Genomic DNA, 18,573 nt, shown 5'->3' on the forward strand with positions numbered 1-18,573 from the left:
CTAATGCAGGTCTCTAGATCCAGTCCTTGTAATTTTAATATTAGTAACAGGACTAGCTAAATGCTTTGAGTTACTACTGTAAGACTGCTTCTTTTAGATATTTTCTTGAACTACTTTTTACGTGATGCTCTGAAAATAAGAAACATGGAAGTTGCTAGTAAGGAAAAGACTAAGAAATGGATTTGAAGGAAACCAAAGTGAATGTCATGCAACTGACTTGAAAACCAATGGCAGGAGATTGCAACTAGGTGTCTGAGCACTCTTTATGAGTTTATTCATTCCTTTAGAAAAGTAGACTAATAGTCTAAAGCTAGGTTCCATATATAGAATCTTTAGAAGAATTTTAATAACCAAGATCATCTCATTCAATATAGTAAACTAAATTTGAACACTGGACACAAAAAGAATAGGAAAGAGCACATTGACGTCAATGAATGTTTTTCCTCTTTTTATTGTTAATAGTTTTGCAAGGTTTTCTAATGTTTTTCCCAGTAATAAAATTATATAGCCCTTTCGGCCAGAACCGCCATCTTCCAGTAATTCGCCAAAATGACCAACACAAAAGGAAAGAGGAGGGGCACCCGCTATATGTTCTCTAGGCCTTTTAGAAAACATGGAGTTGTTCCTTTGGCCACATACATGCGAATCTACAAGAAAGGTGATATTGTCGATATCAAGGGAATGGGCACTGCTCAAAAAGGAATGCCCCAGAAGTGTTACCATGGCAAAACTGGAAGAGTCTACAGTATTACCCATCATGCTGTTGGCATCGTTGCAAACAAACAAGGGCAAGATTCTTGCCAAGAGAATTAATGAGCGTATCAAGCATATTAAGCACTCTAAGAGCCGAGATTGCTTCCTGAAACGGGTGAAGGAGAATGATCAGGAAAAGAAGGAAGCCAAAGAGAAAGGTACCTGGGTTCAGCTGAAGCGCCAGCCTGCTCCACTCACAGAAGCACACGTCGTGAGAACCAGTGGAAAGGAGCCTGAACTGTTGGAGCCCATTTCCTATGAATTCATGGCATGGTGGGTGTAAAGAAAAGACCTGGACGATACAAATGTCCCTCTTGAGTAGAAGTGTTGTGTCCCCTCCCCCAAAGAACTATTTAAAGCACATTTTGATTGTGTCCGAATTCAGTGGGTCGTGTCTTTACTTTTCAAATTTAGTGGTTTTTCTTCTTGAAGGATGTGAGGTAGTTTGTTGTGCAATATACTCCATTGGTTAATAAACTGCTAGATATTATTTATTTAAAAATTACATAAACCTAATACCTCAATACAAAGCTGTTATTTTAGTATATCTCATTCCATTTCCCCCCCATGCTTCTAAAATTTCACATGGTTGCTATTATTATATATTTACGGTGTCATGTCCCATGTATGTTTTAAAATGTATTGCGTTATACACATTTTCTCAAATAATTACATAATCTTTCAAACCATAATTTTAAAGTCTGTGATACTCTGTTGAGTAGGTACATGATTACTTGATAGTTAAAACAGTTAAACTCTTTCAAATTCAAATAATGCCCAGGCCTATAACTTTGACCATGTAAAGGACTGTTCCCTAATAATCAATGTGATTATGAGGCTAGAGAGTTTGAATATTTTTATGACCCTTGATATGCGTCGCGAATTAACGTACCCAAGATCCACAGCAATTTACATTGCTGTCAGCAACGTGTGAAGGGACAGAGTCCAGTTTTTAAGATGAGAAATCTAGCAGCCTGCCACAGATGATGCCGACATTCTGTTTGTTTTGCAGTCTTCCCTTCCCTGGTCACGGAACTTGGCTTGGGGTCCCGAACTGAGTAATAAAATAAAGTCATACCTACAGTCCTCAGTGTAAGTTTCCACCCTTAGCATGAAGATATATACAGTATTTTGACTAATGACTTCCATCATTTAAACACTCTGGAAATTCTTTAGCTCAGTTAGGAATTTCATTATAACCAGAGAAAAATTGACTACGCTCTTTGCAATGGTGAGCTATGCTGTCTCAAGCCCATTAAGAAACAACTGCCAGATGGGTTCAATGACCATTTTGATTTTATTTGTTCCAAAACTGGAAAGAGGACCCATGATATCTGTTTCTGAATTTTGAGCAAATTTTAATTCCTCAGCTAATACTCTGAATGCAATTTACTTGTTATACCTGCTGATAGCAGAGGGCATTGGATTTGGTTTTGTGGCTTATGCCCGTTATTAATTATACTCCATTGATAAAGCGATTTACATCTCCTATGAAGCTGGGAAAGTTAATAAAGAAAGAGTGTGTTCTTTCTAGTGAGTTCTGTCGTGAGTGAATGTGCACCTCTGGTAATTCGTGGTATATGCGTGGCTCTATCAGAAACCACATCAGCAGTTGAGACCTCTTACATCAGTGACCTAATCATTCTTCTAGTTTAAAGTATTTAATGAACATACATTCGTTTGCGGCTCCATGCATTCCACACATGCATTCGCTTATTTAACACCTTTTTATTTAGTGCCTACTATGTGTAAGGCTCAGTTCTCACAGATAAATGGTGGATTAAAGGAAACTGGAAAATATATTAATGATAAATGTACTCATTTGACCCATAATTAATATTAGTATAATAAATTTATATATATTAAAAATATAGTACTATTTTTAGTGTTAAATTATGTGCTATTTAAAAAGTTTATACGTATTCACAAGGCTCAAAATTCCAGAATTAAAACTAAAAAAAGTACACGTCAAAAATTCTCTCGTCCCTTTCCCCAAATTTGTCCAAATAGGCAATTAATGTTATAGTTTCTTACGGTTTTTATTTTTTCAGCTGTATTTCAGGCATATATCAACATATACATATATGCATATGTAGATAAGCTTATATATATGTTATTTTGTATACTCCTTTTCCCCCACATATATGGTGTACATACTATATGTATTATTCTGCACCTACCTTGTGTTACTTAATAAATTTGGAAATCTCTCCTCATCATTACTTAAAGATCAGTCTCATTTCTTTTTTTTTTCTGGTGCATAGTATTCCATTGTGTTAAATATTCTATTAATTTGGAATTCTTAAGTTTATTATCTCCTTTTTTATTATTATAAATAGTACTGCAAATAAAATTTTTGTACATAAGGTTTATTCCTTTAGATCTTTTTTCTTGATAAGTGAAATTGCGCATTAAAAGTGGGACAATTTGGGGCTTCCCTGGTGGCGCAGTGGTTGAGAGTCCGCCTGCCGATGCAGGGGACACGGGTTCGTGCCCCGGTCCGGGAAGATCCCACAGGCCACGGAGTGGCTAGGCCCGTGAGCCATGGCCGCTGAGCCTGCGCGTCCAGAGCCTGTGTTCCTCAACGGAAGAGGCCACAACAGTGAGAGGCCCGCGTACCGCAAAAAAAAAAAAAAAAAAAAAAAAAAAAGTGAGACAATTTTTCTGGCTATTGAAAAATGTTTTTCAAATTATAACCTGGAAGTATTGATCCACAGTATGTATGGAATACTATATTTTGTGTAAAAAAGGAGGGGGATAAGGCTGTATATTTACATTTGTGTGTATATGCTAGCATTTGCATAAGAAACTAATGAATGTAGTTGCAAATAGGTGACAGGGACTGGTTCAGGGGATATAAAACAGATAGGGAGGCTAATTAATATATACAACTGAAATCATTTTGAATTTTGAACCATGTGAATATATCACTTTTAAAAATAGTTAAAAATATCAATTTTAACTATAAAGTTAAAAAGTGAAGTGTAATTCTCTGTTATATTGCCATTTTCAATCTATGAATATGAATGGCTTTTTTTTTTTTTTAATACTGGGGTATCCAAAAACAGTACCATTAAGTGAAATTTATCACAAAGTACACTTGGTCGTGGAACTTGTTCATTGATAGGATCTAATTCAGAGGTTTGCTGCCTTTATCCCTAACTCTTTTTTAAAAAATATTTTATTAGATTACAGTTGATTTACAATATTGTGTTACTTTCTGCTGTACAGCAAAGTGAATCAGTTATATATACACATATATCCACTCTTTTTAGATTCTTTTGCCATATAGGTCATTACAGAGTACTGAGTAGAGTTCCCTGTGCTATACAGTAGGTCCTTATTAGTTATCTATTTTATATATAGTAGTGTGTATATGTCAATCCCAATCTCCCAATTTATCCCTTCCCCTCTCCCTCCTGGCCTAACTCTTAAAAAGAAGGGGAAAATAATAGGTGTTTCCAAATCATCAGTCATTCACACACCCCTTCCACAATCTTTGTCATAGCTATGGACCACTTTTACTGTTATTCACTTACTAGTTTTCCTTTAAAAAGAGTTATTTTCTTTATGTGGAAATTTTATAGAACTGCCATTCATGTAGAAAACCAATATCATTTTCCATAAGAGAAGCTATATTAGCGGGGGCTTTATCAGAGAAGCAGAGCCACTAGGAGATATTTCATCAGGAATTTATTTTCAGGATTCGTTCTTACAGAATTGTGGGAGCTGGTTTACAGAGTAGGTGTACCCGATGCTGGAGCCTGACATCAGCAGCGAAGACGGACGGGATGTGGGGGAAACAGAGACAAACTGGAAGCCATGTGGCTGGGATGGAAGCCTCTGATTGGCAAAGTCTCCAGTCCACCATCTTTAGCAACGAGGGCGTCCTGCAGGGTGGAAATGGGAAGATGGCAGCCATCATCACGGAGCTAGACAGACACTCGGCCCAGGTTTCTGAGGGGCTTAAGGAGGATCTGGCAGGAGCTGAAGAAGCTGCAGTGCAGCTGTTGCCTCACGCCCACCAGGTGAACCCTCAGATCTCAGACAATGTACATGAGCAGCGCCCTGCGCTGAGCTTCCAAAGTGTAGAAATAATATGGTGCGGCTTCACTTCCTCCTTCCAGATCTTGTGGTCCACACTAACTCTGACCTGCGGAGGAAAGGCAATTCTTTAAAAAGTTATTTCTCGCTTAACTGGGTTGGCATAATATGAATCCACCACCAAAGTAAATACAATAAAAGTAAGTGGGGAAGGGGAGGGTGGGACAAATTGGGAGGTTAGGTTTGACATAAATACACTACCACGTGTAAAATAGATAGCTGTGGGAACCTGCTGTATAGCACAGGGCGCTCAGTTCGGTGCTCTGTGACGACCTAGAGGGGTGGGATGCGGGCTGGTGGGAGGGAGGTCCAAGAGGGAGGGGATATAAGTATACATATAGCTGATTCACTTCATTGTACAGCAGAAACTAACACAACATTGTAAAGCAATTATACTCCAATTAAAAAAAAGTAAATGCAATAAAAACCAAACAATATTATTGAATTCTAACTAGACACATCACTCCGTGAAGGCACCGATCCTGAGGCTTTCTCTTCGTTGAAAAGGAAGATGAACAAGTTTTAGAGACCTTTTAGAATCATTACTACCAACTGACTGGAATGTTCTCCATGACTCATTCAGAAGGACTGAAAAGACAACATGAGTATCTTTCTCACTGTGAGGTTCCATGTTGTTTAGTTCCTTTCCCAATATAATTTCTCCCAATCCTCTCATGATTTAAGGAATACATGGTGGTGAATGGAGATGGGGTCATGCTTTGCATGCTCTTCTCTGCATTTCTACTTCTTAAGTGAAGGTAATGGCAATGGGGAGGACAATATGGTAGACAGGGGGGAAAAGAGCCAGGCCAGATGTGACTTTGTCATCTTAGACCCCGCTCATTGAAGCCCTGTCACACATCAAGGGCAAGGATTATCTGCATCAAAGCCTTGTTGGCTTTTGAGGTGGTGGGCGAGAAACAAGCACAGTCTGGCTCTGATCTCAGAGGGTTTGGTGGTCTTCCTGGTACTCGTTGGGGAACGTGGGGTGGCTGAAGAAACCGCACGACTTTGAGTCTCTGAGGCACCTCCTTTGTAAGTGTGGATGGAAGCAGCCAGGGGCTGGCTTCTCACTGAGATGCTTCCACTTCTCATTTGTCCCATTGGTGTCTCTCAGGTCTCTCTTGGTTTCCCAGCATCCTTGAATACCCCTCGCCTGACTACACAGATTCTGATCGGTTCTGCAGTTGACCAGCTAAGTGATCTTGGGCAAGCCACTTAAAGGTCCTGATAAATTAGGGATATGACACTTTCCAAATCATTGGGCAGTTGTGAGATTTAAATCAGGGGTTGGTAAACAGCGAATCCACGGGGCAAATATGCCCTTTCCTCTTCCCTGTTTTTGCAAATACACTTTTACTGGAGCACTGCCGTGCCTGTTTGTTTACGTATCGTCTGTGGCTGCTTTCACCGAACACAGCAGAGTTGAGTAATTGTGACAGAGAGAGACCTCATGGCCCACAGAGCCTAAGATATTTACTGAGGAAGAGCACCGACCCCTCGATTAAATAAGTTCGTACATATAAGTTCAATTCAAATGCTTATTGGCTACTATGTTTAGGTATTGGGCGTACAAGAGGGAAGATATGCAGACAAAGACCTCTACCCTCACGGAGCTTACAGTCTAGAGAAGGTGTCAGACTAAGCATAAAAAAAAGGTGAACTATATGTCAAGTGGTGATCAGTGCTGTGGAGAAAAAATCAGGAAAGGGAGAGAAAGAGTGTGTATGTATGTGTGTGTGTGTGCACGCACGTGTTTGTGTGTGTGTGTGTATACGGCGTAAGTTGCAATTTTAACTGGGGTGATCAGGAAAGAAAGAGTATCGTTTATGCAATGACTGGAAGGAGGTGGGGAATGGAGCTGTATGGACACATGAGGAGGAATGTTCCAGGTAGGAGGAGCAGCAGGGCAAAAGGACAAAAGCTCTGAGGTAGAAGAGCTTGTGTGTTGGAAGTGTTCAAAGACAAGCAGGGAGGCCAGTGTACCTGAAGCAGAGTGGGCAGCAGGAGTGGGGTAGAAGATAAGGTCAGTGAGGTTGGACTTCTTTGGCCGACACAAGGATGTTGCATTTTGTCCTGAGCATGAGAGAGGGAAGACACTAGATAGTGGTGAGCTGGAGAATGGTGTGCATTGGGTTACATTTTATTTTATTTTTATTTATTTTTTAATTTTTTGGCCACACCACTCAGCATGTGGGATCCTAGTTCCCCGACTAGGGATCGAACCTGTGTCCCCTGCCTTGGAAGCACAGTCTTTCTTAACCGCTGGACCACCGGGGAAGTCCCTGGGTTACCTTTTTTTTCTTTTCTTTTTTTTTTTTGCGGTATGCGGGCCTCTCACTGTTATGGCCTCTCCCATTGCGGAGCACAGGCTCCGGATGCGCAGGCTCAGTGGCCGTGGCTCACGGGCCCAGCTGCTTCGCGGCATGTGGGATCCTCCTGGACCGGGGCACGAACCCGTGTCCCCTGCATCGGCAGGCGGACTCTCAACCACTGCGCCACCAGGGGAGCCCTTGGGTTACATTTTAAAAGCATCACTCTGGCTGTCTGCAGAGGGTGCCAGCAGGAGCCAGGAGTTCATATGGCAGCTGTTGCAGTGCTCTGGGCGCTTGGACCAAGTTTATAGCTGTGGAGGTGGTGAGAAGCAGTCAGCTTCTGGACCTATTGTAAAAATAACAATAGGAGGATTTCCTAACAGACTAGAAATGCACGGGGGGAAAAAGTCAGGGATGACTTCAATACTTGGATTTGGTCAACTGGGAGAATGAGATTATCATGAACTGAAATGTGGGAAAATAGGCGATAGGGCAAGTTTTGAAGCAAAGATTAAGAATTCAGAATTGAACATGTTAATTTTGAGATGTCTATTAAAGACCCAGGTGGGACTATAAATGCTTAGAATAACGCCTGTCACATAGTAATAACCGCTAAATGTTAACTGTTATGTATAATATATGTAAATTTAATATAAAATTATATATGTATATAAATACCTACTATGTGTCAGCATTAGAGAAACAACATCCCTGTCCTCATGGTGCTGGGTGGGGCGACAGATAAATCCTCGGAGATTATATGTGAGATCACTGGTCTGGGGCATTGCAGCTTTGGGGGAATCACACAGACTCTGCCTGGGCCCAAATCATGACTTCTGTGAAATTAGTCACTTGCAGTTTACTTAATCTCTCCATATATCAACTTTATGTTTTATAATGCATCTAAGTGCTCAGTAAACAGTATCTTAGGACAACAGGTGCTGTAAAATTATTCATTCATTTCACAAATACTTGTTGAGTATTCACCATGTGCCAGGAGCTTGCGTGGCATCGATGGTATAATGTGAATAAGACAGATGAAGACCCCACCTTTAAGGAGATCCTGTGGAGGCTGAGGTGGGAACAGATGGCAAATAAATGAAAATGGTAGGTCAAGCTAAAAATGACACGGAAAATTAAAAAAGTGTATGTTCTAGAGCTACACTGTCCAATAGAAATATAAAGCAAGCCCTATATGTGAGCCACACGTGCAATTTTAAATTTTCTAGAAAGCGTGTTGAAAAAGTGCAATGAAACAGGTGCAGTTAACTTTAATAATTTGTTTAATCCAATATATCAAAAATGTTATTTTAACATATAATAAGTATAAAAAAATTAGTAAGACATTTTACATTCTTTTTTCTAGTAAGTCTTCAAAATCTGGCATTTGATTTATTAGAGCATATTTCCGTTTGGTCTAGTCACATTTCAAGTGCTTGAAAGCTACTTGAGGCCAATGGCTGCTATGTTGGACAGCACAGGTCTTCAGAGTGACTGGGTGTCTGCTTCAGATTGAGTGGTCAGGGAAAGCTGAGACCTGTGCCAAGAAGCATCGGCTGCCATGCAGAGATCTGGGGGAAGCCCTTCAATGTAGAAGACAGAAGCAGGCAAAGAGCCTAGGTCGAGAATGGGCTTCCTGTGGTAATTGAGAACAGATCAATGAAGTCAGTGGGGCCAGAGCCCAGAGGACAAAGGGGATAGACATATGAGGTTGGAGAGGTACATGGGGCCAGATCTTGTAGGAATTCAGAGTCCATAGTGAGGAGTGTGGATGAATTCTAAGTGTGTTGAGAATCATTGAAAAGGTTTAAGTAAGAAGTGATACGATCAAGCTATCGCTGGCTACCATGGTGAGAGATGAAAGTGGAATATTAAGAGGCAAGAGTGGAAGGAGAATAGAATGCTCCTGTTGGAGAATGGAAGTCATTGGCGATGTATCTAGTCCAGCTTTGGAAGGTCCAGGATGACTTGGAGGAAGTATGTCATAAAGAGGACTTGTCCAGGCAAAGTTGGGGATCGTTAAGACACAGAGGGTGTCTTACAATGGGATTGTAAGACACAGAGAATGTTTTAGACCCATAGTCTTTGAACTTTTTTGATTACATATTTCATTCAATTAAAAAAAGCAAATCCTAATATTTTAATATTTATTCCTTCTACATGTGTTCTATTTTCAATTCATATACTATGGTATTATATTTTAGAAAAACTTTTCGTATTTATTCCAGACATACATAAGTAAATACAAGTTTTAAAATGTTTTCCTTCACTTCACTGCACTCTGTTTTGGAAATGACTGTTCTAGACAAAGGGAATTGCACAGGCAAAGGCCTGAAGGTATAACAAAGCATGACCCAGGTGGGGAATGGCAGTAGCTCAGCACATCTGGAGGGAAGAGTGTAAGTAGGGAGGTGGGTGCGATGACGGTGAGGAAGTGTTCAGAGGTGTTTCTGGAGAGCTGTGCAAGGGCTAGGTCATGAAGAGCTTATATGCTGTGGGAATGATTTTGATAGATAATCTAAATACCTGTATGACCGGAGGCCGTTGGTGGGTTTTAAGCTCGAGAGGGTGTCTAGCATTTTGGTAAGCACTTTACCTTCATTTTCTCATTTCATTTGTCTTTAATAAGTGCAACGCAAGAACAAGTGGAAGGGTTTAAAGCAAGGTGATGACAAGAACATTGCTTATTAATTAGAATATTCTTTCTCTCCCCTCCACTTTCTCTAATTAAATTCTGTTAGTTGAACTCATGCTGGTAAAGACCGCAGCCTTGATCACAGAGAGGATTTTCATTCCAGGGTAGACTGCACGCCAGCTCACCCTGACCCCTACCTCCATGGCTCCGGAAGAAAAACACTGCGTTGGGGCTAATCCAGTAAAAACTGTCCAGTTCTACCGAGATGTAGAAACGTCCATCGGAAGCTTTTGGACAAGAGTATGGACGTTTTAAAAAATACTGATTTACATTTCCTTTTATTTATATTCTTTGCTTACACAAAATTTCCTGGAAATCATTTTACTCTAAGAAGCAGAACTGTTCCTTTTCCTTTGCTGGCAGGTTCTCTTTTTTGCCTTCCTTGATGAGGCAGGCTGGTGTGAAAGGGGCCGTTTCTCTATCCACAAATGCTCAGTAATTAACAGTCACACGTTATGCCTAATCCTAAAATATATGTACGTGAAATAACATAACATTTTTAAAAAGCCTATTTTAAACTTTGTACTTGTACAATTTTCAGCTTCTGATTAGAATTAAAGGGAGAATAAGCCCTTTCATGTTAAGTTTTTGGTCATGGTGAAGAGAGGTGTTTTATTGCTAATCTATTTAAACCACAGCCAGAGATGTATACTCAGAAAATCACTTTATCATAATGACTAATTGGAAGAATGGACAATGCTGTTGGAACATTGAGAGAAATAGCATTCGGGCTTTCGAAGTGGGTACAGCATAGGATCCCATGGCCTGGTTCAAGAGAGAACATTTCTCCTTCCTGATCTGCAGGAATCCAGTGAGCCCATTCCCCTTCTGCTTTGCTCTAGTTCATTTACATTACCCCAGCTTGTGCTGGATTGAAAGGCTGCCTGGCTTTGTGCGATCCCTGGGCCAGAATTACTCTCCCTGCTTGGCCATTGGGAGCACACTGCTTCTACCCACTACCCCCCAAATTCATCCAGTTGATTTCACTTCTGGGATTCTGGAGTTGAAAGAGCAGCCCGTTGCAATGAGAATGAGCCAGAGGGCAAGGCTGGCTTGATCACCATTGTCTGGCCATGGTGTTCAGTGTGACAACACAGAGTAACAGCGTTTGTGTCTGAGGATGGTCAGAGCCACCGGACTCCAACAACAACAGCAATGGTAATAGCTACCATTTAATGGGTATTTTCTTTTTCTTTTTTTAAATTGAAGTATAGTTGATTTACAATATTGTATTATCAATAGTTTTGGGTGTACAGCAAAGTGATTCAGTTATATACATATATATTTTTCAGATTATTTTCCATTATAGGTTATTACCAGATATTGAATATAGTTCCCTGTGCTATATAGTAAACCCTTGTTGCTTATCTGTTTTATATATAGTAGTTTGTATCTGTTCCATCCATACTCCTAATTTATCCCTCCCCCTACCTTTCCCCTTTAGTAGTATTCTTTCATATTGAAATCTGCACTTTGCTTTACTATTTCAAAAATGCATACTTTTTTAAAAATAGAAATGCTATGAAGGGTAAACTCTTTCAGTGATATAGACTTGATTTTGGCCTCAGTCTTTGTGTAGTTACTGTACCGTAACTTTACCGATCGTAAAGAAGACGATCATAAGAGGGTCTACAGCTGGAGGTGGAAGAACAGGACATAAAGTGATAAAGGAGAGAGGAGCAAGAGTGAGCTTTTGTGCAGTGCTGAGCATGTTTCAGAAATTTTGCATCAACTATTTGTTCCTCATAACAAGCCCGTGATGTAGGTTTGTTTCCTAGATGCTGCTGGACATCTAATTGATACTCTCTTCTCCCTCTTATTTACCAACAGATCCCAGGTTGTTTGGGGTCATGGTATACCCAGCTAAAGTAACCAGCTTCTTGGCTGGGGCTCAGTCACTGGATGGGGCTAATGGTAAAGCCCTTTAATAAGGGGCAGAGTCAGCTGGCAACTTGTCTCTTACCCTTTTCTCAGGGTGTAACAAGGAGATGTTACTGGAGGTTGAGCAGCCACTTTGGGACTATGAGCTGATATCCTTGGTTTTCTGTTACATTCAGCTGAATGCAATTCCCAGTAAGTAGAATAATAGTAATAGGAGTTTATTGAGCTTCAACAGAGTGTGTGCAGTCTGCCAGACAGTGTGCCAAATGGTTTATATTCATGATTTCATTTACCTTACTTTATGATCCTTACTACAGCCATATAGTTAATGATACTTACAGCGATACCCCTATTTTACAAATGAGGAAACTGAAGCTTAGAGATTATAAGTTACTTGTCCTTGAGTGATTAAGTGTGAACGTAGGTCTGTTCCACAGCAAAGCTTCTGCTCTTAAGAAGATAGGTTGACTTTTTATAATGAGTTTGTGTTACGTTGGCAGGTAAAAGTGAATGAAATAATAAGCTAAAAAAACAAATAAGCAAAAAGTCTGCCTCCTAGGGCATGTTCATAGCTATATGCGATTTCAGGAGAAACAAGGGTATCATATATTCCATTTGACAAAGTAAAGAGCGGAGAAGTTAGTTAAATTCTTTTGTCCCAAATCTTAAAACTGGTCAGAATTTGCCTGAAGTCAAGAATGGCTTCTAGAATTTGGGAAATCGAATCCCAGTTCTTAACTACCACTTAACTAGCTGTGGGCTAATAAACTAGCAGTGGGAATTAACTGCTCCTTTTCATTGTTCATCATGACCTCTCTATCACTGATGACCTTGTGAGTCTGTCCTTTTCACCTCCATATCCGTGGTAAGCACTTTACTCCTGGTGAGAGGGATGGCTCAGTGTAGAGGAAACACATGCTTTGGTTTCAGAAACGTATGTTCAAATCCCATCTCTACCACTTCACTTTGTAATCAAGTTACCTAACCTCAGAAACTCAGTTCTATAAAGCGGGAATAACAGTGAGACCTAGCCAATAGGGCTGTTGTGAGAATTATGGGAATTAATCGGTAATTGACAGATAGTAGATGATCAGTAAATATCAATTCTAGATGACTGACACCTGGGAAGTACTCAAAAATGAGCTGTGATTGTCGAAGACATTATTCTAAAAAGTCAAAAACTCAGAAGCCCGTGGGGCAAATTGCCACATAAATAAGTGAAGAAGACTGGATAGGGATTTGGTAGAATTGCATCTACCCTCTCTCAGGAGGCAGTCACTCCTCATATCCAGCCCAGGGATCTGGCTTTGTCAGTTCTTTCAATTTTTAAAGCAAAATCTGAAGTCCAATTCTGTGTGAAACTTGATTATAAAATATTAGTTTGCTTATATATGTTTAAATGTTCTGTGAGCAAAAAAAAAAAAATCTCCATATGCCTTTGCAGGCTGCCATTTTGCCACCACTGATCATTCATTCATTTCATTGATCCATTCAACAAGCTGTGGAGAGGTTTACGGTAATTCAGAAGTGAGTCACAAAAACGGCCGGAGAATCTTCAAAGGAAGATAAAAGACATTGAGATTATTAATGATGGAGAAGAGTGGGCTGTGGGTTGGCTAATTAATAGTTTTTAAATACATGAAGGGATTTTAAACAGTTGATGTCGACTAATTGTCCTCTGTCTTTTAGAGAGCAGTACAAAAAGAAAATGGATTCATTTCAAGGAGAATCATTATGAATAAATGTGAAAAAAAATTCTGGATACTGGGAGTTATTAAGTTTTCGACAAAACAGGAGAAAAGGCTGTGGACCCTTATTTTGTAAAAGACTTTAAAGAAATAGGACAGGTTATCGGAGGGATTTGTTTGTATAGTTTGGGTGATGTTGGAATGACCTCTCCCCCCCATTTGGAATGCTGAGGCTTCGATTACTTATTCTGAAGGGATTCAATAGCTGCAAACAACCTTTTGCACTCAGCGCAAGGTGCAATTCAAGAGAAGTCCTTAGGGATTTTGGATTCTGATTACTTGAGAGTCTTCTGCCCCTCATATGCCATAACTGCTCCAGTTACTGGACACGTGCTTTGAATAGAGGACTCCTTTTGGAGATACAGAAATGAAGTTTCCCCTGGGGAAGTCACATCTCCCAGCTTGACGAATGCCAACTTGACGCTTTCCTCCTCTTTCATTATTCTGAATAATTCTGCAAAGCCCTCCTCCATTCCATGCTGTACTGAGCATGAGAATTTGCCTTTTCCACTTGTCAAAAGATGTCAAGAGTTTCTAGGAGTCCATGGTCGTACTTCAGTTTTCAGACAGAAGAGGAATTCCAACAGTTCCAGAAATGGCAGTAGATCTCTTCTTGTACTAACTTTGGTTCAGGTGTGCTTTAAAAATTCGAAGCTTAACAGTCTTAAATATTCTCTTTCCTTTTGCTGAAGAACTGAAAGTTATTTTAAAATATATGGAGGGTTGCCTAGTAACTACAGCTTCACTGGCTGTGTGAGACAGGTTTTTTTATTTTTTTTCTCTCTCTCTTTTTGCTACAGAAGGGCTGTCAGGGAAGAGTAATGGGAGATGGGGTTCATCGAGAAATGAATGAAAAATAAAGTGACTTTTGGGAGTTTGAGGTCACATAAAACTGATGTTAGAGGGCACATGTAACACTAGGTTTGTGTCTGAGGCAATGAACAAGTTCAAGGAAATCATCTACTTTATCTTTGCTTATGCTGAATAGTTTGAGTGAAGTGCATCATAGGGAATTATGAAAATATCCTCTTTCTTCTTCTTTCTCTCTGTCTCTCCCTTCTTCTCTTCTCTTCTTTCTCCTTCTCATTCTTCTTTATTTCAGTGTAATTGTCTTCTTGGGCTGCCGTAAAGAATACTGCAGACTGGGCAACTTAAACAGCAGAAATTTATATTCTCACGGTTTTGGAGGCTAAGTTCAAGATCAAAGTGCCAACAGGGTTGCTGTCTGGTGTGAGGACTCTCTTTCTTGCTTGTAGATGGCTGCCTTCTGCTGTGTCCTCACATGGTCTTTCTTCTGTGTTGGCAGGGAGAGAAGGATGTTTGGTGTTTCTTCCTCTTCTAATAAGGACACCCATCCAGTCGGATCAGGGCCCCACCCATATGATCTCATTTAACACAAATCACCTCCTTAAAGGCTCTGTCTCCAAATACAGTCACATTGGGAGTTGGGGCTTCAACATGTGAATTTGGGGAGGACACAGTTCATTCCACAGAAAACAGTGTAGGTAATCTTAGTGTTCTGTGGACCTGACTTCGGGCTTTGAGATACAAGTTAGAAGTAATTGATTTCATAACTGAATTTATTTCTCTTCCTAATTCTGCTTCTTTTAGCCTAGTGGGAAACAATTAACCACTGATTAAGGTGAAAAGCCACTGATCAGGATGTTTTTACTGAGTTAGTCCAGGTTTGGAACTAACTTACTGAGCTGAATGTTGAACTTTGCAGAGTTCTGTGGGGATTATGGGAGTTTTAGGAACTTACAGTAGTACTTGATGCACCTTTCTATACCCAAGGATCATTTGTGTGTGTTTGTTTGTTTCCTTTCCTTCCATTTTTCTTTCTTCCTCTTTTTTTTTTTAACTACTCTTTGACACAGAAAGAAGAAAACTGAGGGAAAATGCAATTTAAGTTAATAGAACTATTAGTACTGTGTGATACAGAAAACCTAGACTTGATTCATTTAAAAAATATTTATTAGTTACCATCTCTGAGCCAGACACATGTATTCAGTGTATTATGCTGAACAAGACAAGCAAGGTACCTGCCCCTAGAACATTCCTTCCCAGTTCATGAAATCTCAGTCTTCTAAAAGTATAAGGGTGCTAGACTTTGAAACAAGTGTTTTTTCTTTTTTTTTTTAGTTAAAAATTACAGGTTTATTTTTTTATTTTGAAAAAGACATAAAAGTCAAAAAAGCAAAAATAAAAACCAAAACAACCAGGTATATCAATAATTGTGACATATGTGATGTAAAAAATATATATATATATACACACACATATATATGTATATATATACTCATATATATATGTGTATGAAATTACATGAAGAAAAAGCTTAGTAAGATGTTTGAAACCAAGGCTGGGCTTGAACAGATTTCTAATGGAATACAACTAAAAGTTTTGCTTAAAGTGTCTAGGCAATATTCGGCAATGTTCAAGAAGTTGTGACCACTTTTCTATATCCCATTTGCAAAGGTCAGCAAAATAGGCTTCAAGACATGTTTTTTTAGCAGGGTAGTTTGGGTAATGATCCTGTTTCCTTATGAACAACTACTTAACTCATCCACTATGTTGATGTCTTCCTGTCTTTAAGAGTGTGATGAATACAAGGATGAGTGAACTATGGTGATACAGAGAATACGACAGTATAAAAATATTGAAGCATCCATTTAAAGCAGAAGAGGGGACTTCCCTGATGGTCCAGTGGTAAAGAATCCACCTTCCAATGCAGGGGCGCGGGTTTGATCTCTGGTCGGGGAACTAAGATCCCACGTGCCGCATGGCAGCCAGCGCACCACAACTACTGAGCCCTCGTGCCTCAACTAGAGAGCCCGTGTGCTGCAAACTACAGAGCCCATGTGCTCTGGAGCCTGCATGCCACAACCAGAGAGAGAAAACACGCAATAGAGAGAAGCCTGTGGGCCGCAACAAAGAGCCCAGGTGCCGCAACAAAGAACCCACATGCCACAACTAAGACCCAACGCAGCCAAAAATAAAAAATAAATAAATAAATAAAATAAAATAAAAAATTAAAAAAAGAAAAGCAAAAGAGAATCCCAAGTCTGAAAATAAGCCAAGGGTAGTTGTCCTACTGATACAAGTGAAAACATCCTGAGACTTAGTAAGTGTTAGTATACCACTCCTTTTTATATGCATAATAATCTCAGGTAAATTATCTGAGCAATTTGTAACGTGAAACCTCTAGAAGTTTTACCATAACGTGCCTTTTTCTTTTCTTTGCTCTACTTTTCTTCTTTGCCTATTTCTAAGGCTGCCAGTGAACACCCTCTGGAATTGCAAGTGTTTTTTAGGGAAGGTAAAATGCATTAATAGTTTAACAGAGGTCTGGGCTGGCTCACGATGGTTTTAGGTATGATGTTGGTGCTGTATGTTTTAGGGAAAACCAGCTGCCATCTAACCTTTTGGAGAGACCATGACCTTGTTCTTTCTACTTCTTTCTACTAACTGTTCTTTAGAGTTCTTGTTAGGAGCACAGCCTTGGAAGGGATGCACAAGTTTTCTGTGTTCCTTTGAAGCCCATGCCATGATCACAACTTCCTTCTCTTTTCTGTGTATGGCTGACTCAGTTTCTCAATTTCTACCCAGTTGATTCCTCCTCACTCTGATTTGGGAACATATGCTGCGATAATACTTTATTATTAACTTTAATTGTGTGAATAATGCATAGTACATTCTCGTTGTAGGAAGTTAAAATATTACAAATAAATGTCAAGGCTAGTGTCCCTTGGCAATATCATCCTGCCTTTAACTCCTTACCAAGGGGTAACCACTGTTATCAGTTATTACATAAGGTTTCTAGGTATTTGCATAAATATGTGTATCCCTAGAAATATAGCTCTTTGGGACATGTGTTCTTTTATTTAAATGATATCCTATACGGAGTGTACTGCAAGATGTTTTATTTACTTACCTAGAGAGAAACACATGTGTATAAGCAGAGATATAGTGGGATGACTATTGCATCATGGCTTGTAGTGGTATAAATTAAAAACAGCATATAAGTCCATTAATAGAGGAGTGGCCAAATAACTATTAATTATGTGTACTATGGGATTCTATACAGTTTTAAAAAGAACGAAGGAGATACAGAATGAAATACACACGTACATATACTGACCTGGAAAGATCTTCTTTGTACTCTTGGCATCATATCCATGTTTCCATTAAATCATTTATGGCACAGCACTGAAAACGTTGACACGTGTTCCTCCTATATTAGACTGTGAGCGTCTGGAGGGTAGGACTTGAAGTTTTCATTTTTGTCTTCCTAACCAACCTTGGCTCAGAGTGGGCTTTCAATAAAAGCTGATGAACAAGTGAAAAAAATATTAAATGAATGACTAAATGAATGTGTGATACCAGACAAATAAATGGGGAACTAATACATAAATACGTTTTTAAGAACTGAAAAGAATGATTTCAAGTTACTATAATTCTCATATATAATAAGTTATATGTGGATTCAATTTTGAGAAGTGGAAATTAATTCCAGATACATTTGTCTGAAATTGTACCTTTAAAAAAATTTAATGATACATGTGTTACTTTCCTATTGCTGTTGTAACAAATTATCACAAGTTAGTGGTTTAAAAGAACACAAATTTATTTTCTTACAATTCTGGATGTCTGAAGTCTGAATTGAGCGTTACGGGGCTAAAATCAAGGTGTCAGCAGGGCTGTGTTTCTTCTGGAGGCCATAGGAAAATCGTTTTCTTGCCTTTTGCAGCTTCTAGAGGCTGCCTGCACTTTTTGGCTCATGGCCCCTTCCTCATCTTCAAAGCCCATCACTCCAACCTGTTTCTGTTGTCACATCTCCTTTTCCTGACTTTGCCTTCTTGCCTGTCTCTTATAAGGACACGTATGATTATACTGTACCCGCCTGGATACTCCAGGGTAATTTCCCCATATCAGAATCCTTAGCTTAATCACATCTGCAAAGTATCTTTTGCCATCTAAGACAACATCTTCACAGGTCCTGGGCATTAGGATGTGGATATCTTTAGGGGGACATTTTGTTTTCTATTTATTTATTTATTGGCTGCGCTGTGTGGTA

General features: G+C 39.5%; 1 protein-coding gene and 1 pseudogene across 1 annotated transcript in view; both read left to right on the top strand.

Moving 5' to 3' along the window:
• DOK5 (docking protein 5) overlaps positions 1-18,573 on the top strand; it is a 141,098-nt gene that overhangs the window by 20,856 nt on the left and 101,669 nt on the right. The gene's annotated exons all lie outside the window — the stretch shown is intronic.
• Positions 547-1,036, top strand: LOC115843259 (large ribosomal subunit protein eL21-like; annotated as a pseudogene).

This window comes from Globicephala melas, chromosome 15 (assembly GCF_963455315.2).
Source record: "Globicephala melas chromosome 15, mGloMel1.2, whole genome shotgun sequence".
Lineage (NCBI taxonomy): Eukaryota > Metazoa > Chordata > Mammalia > Artiodactyla > Delphinidae > Globicephala > Globicephala melas.